Genomic DNA, 7,297 nt, shown 5'->3' with positions numbered 1-7,297 from the left:
ATTAATTGCCAAGTAATGAGTGTGAGCAGCAACGGTAATTAAACAAACATTTTAATCACGCCTTTAAAAAAAAGTTAAACAGATTTAAGACCAGACACTGCAGGTAAAAAAAAAATTTACGATTGAAAAGAAAGGATTTTTTTTTCAGACGAATGAAAATAAAAACATCCAAATTAAACTTCAAGTGCTTATTGCAGTTAATCAACTTGTGTCTGTAGAATTAGTGCATATAAGCAATTCCAGCGATATGAATGTGATATTTGCAATAAAAATTCTAAATATAAACTGACATAGAAAGCATTATATTAATGTTATATAGAAACATCTGTTTATATTGTCCAAAACAATAACCAGAGTTATGGGATCAGAAAAATATCAATCTGTAAACATGTTTTCTGTTTTAAATGAGGACAATAAACAGCCAAAAAAGTCTGCGAGTTTACAGTATACAACATACTTTGTAGAAATTCTGTGAATTAAACTGCACAACCCAAAATAAATTATGCTAATCAAAAGAGTAAGATTCGGCTCATTATAGAACAAAAAAAACTGATTTTATTTTATTTAACATTTTTGCATTTATGAGGAAAAAGCTTGTGTTATGGGTGTGAAATTGGCACTTGTGTGACTTTGGTAAATCAAATATAATTGCTTGAAAACATTGACACAGACATTTATGAGTACTTTTAAAGTACTGTTAAATACTTACTTCCACAAAATATGTAGAAACATTTTTGCCGTTTTGGTCAACTTTTTTCATGGCAATTTTTTATTTCATGGCAAGATTGACATTGCATGCATTGCTCATATTTTAAAGGCTGTTTTCTCAAAATGATTTTCTTTTCAACCTGCACTGATCCATGAATCTTCACCTCAGCAGCACTTCCACCACACTTCAGTTTTTATCTATCTTCTAAAGGTCTTTACAGAGGTTTTTGTTATACATAATTTGCCTGATTACACTCATAAAAGTCTGCTCTAAATATGATGTTTGCAGTATTTTCTAAATGAATGAATGATAAATAAACCAAACAAAACCTCAGGTGTCTAAAAAACAAGCATTTTGAGCCTGATTTCTACCATTTCAATAAATCAGAATTTATATATTTAAGCATAATATTTGTTAAAGAAAAAATTGTCTAAACAATTCTTTGCCGTTTTTAATGAAATGAAGCAGCAGCTTCAACTGCAATTCCTCTTCTCAACACCAGAGAGCGACACATGATTATTGCTTATTGTGATCGAAAGAGGAAAACAGTATTTCTGGCTCCTTAAAACGTCATCCCACAGTCCAGTGTTTTCTCTCTGACATAATGCTCAATATTTCAACCTTTTCCTGTCTTTGCCCCTAAAACCTCATAACCTCATGTCTGAAATCTTTAATGTTATCAGACGTAGTTTTTGTACTGGCTTTTGTATGTTTAAAAAAAAGCCCTAGCTCCTCCTACCCCCGCTGAGTTTTTAGCATTTTTGGGATATCATATTATAATTTAAAAGACTGATTTTTTTTTTCACCCAGGATTAGGTCACTGTTTTAAGACCTAAATATAGACATTAATTATTTTTTATGAATTCCTTTAATTATTGAAAAATCTCTCTCCCACTTCCCCCTCCCCCTCTGTGTCTCTATTCACTTTCTCCACACACACACACACACACACACACACACACACACACACACACAAACCACATTGACTGGTTTCTCTCATCAATTAGCCCACAAGACCGTAATGATGGTAATTATTTGTAATTGTAATGGTCAGGCAGTGCTGTTTGTGGCAGTAAGAGGGCATTAAACAGTCTGTAAGTAAGTGAGATTTACAGGCAGTAAGATGTTGAGTGCTGATACATGGCTCTGGGGAATGTGCAGTATATCCACGCTGTATCCACTACGGCAAAGATTTGAAGATTGCAAAGCCTGAGGTAACCTAGAACAGATCCTCGGCGAACACTTTATTTGTGTCCCTGTAGCACATTATCAGTACATGATTACACATCAGCTCAGTTGTGACATTTTCTGTAGTTGTGACTAGTGTAGACATGTTTTGGTATATAATATTACAATGTATTGCAGTATGAATATGCACAATATGTTATTGTGGGAAATTAAGGGTGTCAAAAATTACTATATTTTTGCTTCTTTATTTTTCTAGACTAGAGCATACTTTAGCTTAATGTTTGGCACTATACTGTGTGTGTGTGTGTGTGTGTGTGTGTGTTTGTGTGTGTACAGGATGATTTATTTGTTTGAAAATGAACCGTGAACTGGAAACTATGAATGTAATTTTTTTGTATTGTGATGCAGTTCATATCAAAGGATACACCAGTGGGCGTGGCTTGTTTTTTTCTACTACGAGCTGAATGGATGGAAGGTAGGCATTTCATTCAGAAAGATTGGGGAAAAGGTTTGGGAAGATTTATTACAACCTAACCGACACCACCTCACCTCCTTCTGTTTGCTGTAAAACTGACAGTTGGAGCAGCGTGGTTAAATATGTTAGCCACGCCCATTTCCTACAATATTCTAAATCTAACAAATTAACTGAAACGGGTAGTGCATCTTCAGATTTCAATTATAGATTTGAAGGGGAAACTTTTTTTTTTCTTAATGACATGCACAGATCAGTTGTTTATCACAAAACTAGCAATGTGAGCTAACACATTTGGGCTCACATTTGGGTTTTGGGGTCGCGTATGAAAAGCGATCTCACTATTTCCGCCTGGTGCACCATTGTACAGCAACAGAATTTCTTGACTATTTCGCCAGAATGAGAGTATAGCTCCTATAAATATTGTCCTATAAAATAGTAACTTTTCATTTTCCATCAGCCTTATTACAATTTAACGACTGAAGACTTAGGATTTAAACAGGAAAATTATCAAAACTTTTTATTTTTATTTATTTATTAGTAAAGTGAAGTTTTACACTCATTTCAAGAGGAGCACGTGATATGATTGATAGTTACAGGCCTCTCGATTTATCTTCGTTTTGGAAGAACCACCCTTTCCATCCCATCTCCTCCTTTTCCTCCCTTTATTAGGGGAAGCTCTCGAGACCCACCTGATCTCAGACCCCATTATATGGTTATTGACCATGCGGGAGCCCTGAATTATCTCAATTATCTCTGAGCTTAGGGTTCTCTCCCGGGACAGCATGCCAAACCTGCTAATAGCGTCAAGCAATATCCAAGTGTGAACTCTTGAAATGCTAACAAAATGGTCTAATCTGATTTAATAGATTGTGCTAAGCTAAGCTAAAAGTGATGTCACCAGAACAAGACATTTTCTAAATGGACAACCGTTTAACTTTTATAAGTCTTGTAAAATGAGCCTTTTTTTTCAAGTGGATTGTTTATTTAAGAGTACTTTTTTGTCCTTTTTAGGCTTTTGTAATTAATTAAAATATTTCGATAATACTGATTGTAATAAAAAAAATGTGCAATTATTGTGCCATTTTTTGTGACAGTGTCACATGCTTATATAGAAATTTCCATTTAGTTGTCTAAAAATTCATATCTCTTTTAAAAGCTACTTTGATGTGCCTTAAGCACATGGAATTTTAACTTACCCTTAGCTAAGCTTCGTCCCTTTTTGTGACTGGTGCAGTGCTATTTTTTTGTGAAATGAAGCCATGATGTAATAGGAAATTACTCTTTCATGGAATGAAATATAACATGACATGTAAATGTTTTTTTTGTCTGCTGTTTTTATTTAAAAAAAAAAAAAAAGAAATTTATCAATGACATCATAAACAGAGACTACTATGACGCAGCAACTTTGGTCACATGACAAAGAAAAAGCCTCACGTGAGCTTACAGAAGGCTCAATTCTCAAGGATAAATTAACAGTAAAGCTAAACATTAACATGCATACACATGCAGAGTGACAGAGCGAAATATTTATCTCACTTTAAAGCCTCTGTCTGGCTGCCCTCCAAGTAGGCATGGGCCGGTATAAGATTCTGATGTTATGATAACCTTGGACAAAAAATTCACAGTATCACGCTATTGTGATTACTGCTCTAAAATATGCTCATTTAAATGTCTGGGTTAAAAAAACACACATTTTACCCCCTTTGAAAACAATTTATTTTATTTTTTAAAAGATTTTAAAAAAAATGTTGGAGCAGTAAACATGTCAGGCTAAATAATTCAAATAAATCATTGACTTCTGCTGTCTTCATTAGTTTCAAAAACAGATTTCTTTACAATTTAAAACGCCATCTTTGTATATTTTTCCTAATGGAGATACTTTTGCCCTAACAGAAAAAAAAAGTAAATAAAATATCTAACACATACCTTAGAAATGGGATTACAGAAAATTTTGACGGTTTTAATACCTTGACTTTTTCAATCCGTGGTATACATTGAAAACTGTTATCGTCCCATGCCTATCTCCAAGCCTGTCCTGCTCCAAAAGCTTTTCTCAGTTGGTTTAGTGACTGACAGCAGCTGATCTAAAGAACACAGGAAATCATTTAAGCCTCGATGAGCATTTGTCAAGTGACTCTATGTTGCTCAATTGATTTTAATGTAAATACTGACTCACAAATTAATTAAATTCCTTGCTGGACCGTAGGGAGATGAGAGAGGTTTCCACTGTCTTTCATTTTGTGAACAAAAAAACATGAGACATTTATCTAAATATTTTGTACATTTTACAGAACATATACTGTGCTCAGCATATACGAGAACACCCCTCGCAAATCACTAAACTATACAATTTTATATTTGTGCATATATATTAGATTAGTCAGAACATTTATTTTACCCAAGTATTTTCAATTGAAGGCGACGCAGTGGGGGCAGTAGGTAGTACTGTCGCCTTACAGCAAGAAGGTCGCTGGTTCGAGCCTCGGCTGGGTCAGTTGCCGTTTCTGTGTGGATTTTGCATGTTCTCTCTGCGTTCGCGTGGGTTTCCTCCGGGTGCTCCGGTTCTCCCACAGTCCTAAGACATGCGGTACAGGTGAATTGGGTAGGCTAAATTGTCTATAGTGTATGAGTGTGAATGAGAGTTTCCCAGAGATGGGTTGTGGCTGGAAGGGCATCCGTTGCATAAAAACATGCTGGATAAGTTGGCAGTTCATTCCGCTGTGGTGACCCCAAATTAAAAATGGGACAAAGCCAAAAATGAATGAATGAATGAATTTTTAATTGAGTTTCTGCGCTAGCCTGCTGATCCTGAGGGCACTAGAGTTTACAAGGTCTATCATAATGTTTTATGCTTGAGCAACTAAATAAATGTTTGGATCTATTTAACTGATTGTATTTTAATTACATTACCATACTTATGCTGTAAAAGGAACCGTATAAAATTGAAAATAATCACATAAACCTTTCACTTGAAGTTTACTATTGGCTAAAAAACACTAGCTGTGCATATAGCCAATTCAGTCCTGTTGTTGTTAGTAATGAGTATATTTGCAGAGCGGTTAAATGCAAGGAAGAGAGAGATGAACGGAAGTGTTGTCATGCATTGGGGCTTTTAATAATTCTACACTGTTTAAAAATGTATTGTACCTACATCAGGCTCTTCCCCAAATAAAACACTCTGCTCAAAGGACGATGGCCCATTTTACGCTCCCACAGTCTCAGTATCACTACATGGCAGTATGTTTATTTTTAACTCTTTCCAGTGCCAAAAAGTATACGTTGTATTTTGATTGTAAAGGATACTATTTTTGTAAAACAAATCTAGAAAAAGTCCCTTTTTTATGTTTATTGCATCTGGTTAAGATGTTGTGTTGTCAAGTTCCACTAACCAGCATGATTTATATCTGGTAAATAAAGGTTAAATAAGGAGTGGAGAACCTGACATACATGCTGTTTATGAATTATTCAGCTTTATGAGTCACTGAGTTTAGCTTCTTCCGCAAATACACAGCAGCATTACTTCAGAATTTATGATCAGCCCTGTGTCTGTTCACATTTTTAACATCAATTTGTCACCATTATGCACACATTTAGACTGATGCATATGGACATTTCTGACTTGTTCTGCTTTTTGTTGTGACATTTTAGCAGAGTATTTTATTGAATGTTCATTTATTTGATTGCAATTTTCGAAACCCATTTTGTTTGAATTTGAGCACTGGTGAACCAAAGTCGTCTGAATCAATTTTGGTTAATGTCAAGTTTATTTGCCTTTTTTAGAGCACTGTAGTGAGATGTCTTATTCTTATTGACTTCTCTTTCTTTCTTTAAGGGATTGTGTGCTGCTGGGTTAGATTAGTGTGGCATGCTTTAATAATGCACTAAGGGAGGGGTGTTTCTGCTTGGCAGCAGGAGAGAGGCTCTGGCATTTAAAAGCACAAGCCTTGTGAACCCCAGCTGTGTGACAAGGCTGACACAACAGGACTACGGCACACATCATAGCATACAGACCGACCACAGTGACCGCTTCCATAATCGATGCACATATGTGCATATATTAACAAAATTAGACATATGCCCGCTATTCAACTATTTAATATCGTGATAATAAACTTTCACGATATTGGTATTGTGGGCACTTTAAAAAATACAGTGAATAATTATTTAGTATTTAATTTTTTAGAGTGCTTTTGAAGTATATTCAGATTGTGTTTGCAGTGGCAATCATAACAGTGCCAAAAGCTTGATGATATGTTAACTAATATAGCTTAATAGTTTATATAGCTTAGCTTAATAGCTTATACATTTTCATGTGTTAATGTGGACTACTGAAATATTTATTGAACTCTCTGAGACTATTTATTGTACATTAACATGAAATGATGAAAACGACTACATAAATGATCTTAAGTGATGTTAATTTCTTAGTAAATGCCTAAAAATGTGTTAATCTTATTCATAATCTACAAATCATAGTTGTTTTAATAAATGTAGTTAATACCATCAAATTATCATATATTTTTTTTAAATATATGATTAACATGGTAACTAATAAACCTGGCTTTTTCTCACTGTTGATTTTAAACTGTTAACCTTTTTGCTAATAGGATGTTATTGTAAAGTGTTTAATGTTGCACTTCTTTATCCTTTTGCTATTTAATTAGTTTGAAACATTTGTTTGTTGAACTATTTTTACAGCTTGCGTCTATATCATGATGATTATGTTTACTGTGATAAAAGCTTCAGCAGTTAATAAAAACAAGAAACTTTAATGCTGTTATAAACCTAGTTGGCAAACAAATTAACTTGCTATACACTTTTTACATTGTTGTTCTTGTCTAAATGCTAAAAAAACTTTGTGACCCTTTAATGTTGTTGTTTTTAGTCTTTAGACTCAACAAGAGACAGCTGTCCGTGCTAAGACA

The 7,297-nt window shown here is 34.3% G+C and overlaps 1 protein-coding gene across 7 annotated transcripts in view; it reads left to right on the top strand.

The window, feature by feature from the left end:
- Nucleotides 1–7,297, top strand: part of cacna1aa (calcium voltage-gated channel subunit alpha1 Aa) — a 156,179-nt gene that overhangs the window by 688 nt on the left and 148,194 nt on the right. For 2 of the 7 annotated variants that reach the window (XR_015479901.1, XM_087242950.1), the window contains exon 3: nucleotides 2,306–2,372. The exons of the other annotated variants lie outside the window; for them this stretch is intronic. The gene's annotated coding sequence lies outside the window, so the exon portion shown is untranslated. The remainder of the gene's footprint in view (nucleotides 1–2,305; nucleotides 2,373–7,297) is intronic. 7 annotated transcript variants of the gene reach the window in all.

Source organism: Danio rerio, chromosome 3 (genome assembly GCF_052040795.2).
Source record: "Danio rerio strain M-AB ecotype USA chromosome 3, GRCz13ab, whole genome shotgun sequence".
Lineage (NCBI taxonomy): Eukaryota > Metazoa > Chordata > Actinopteri > Cypriniformes > Danionidae > Danio > Danio rerio.
This window is presented reverse-complemented; position numbering and strand designations above follow the sequence as displayed.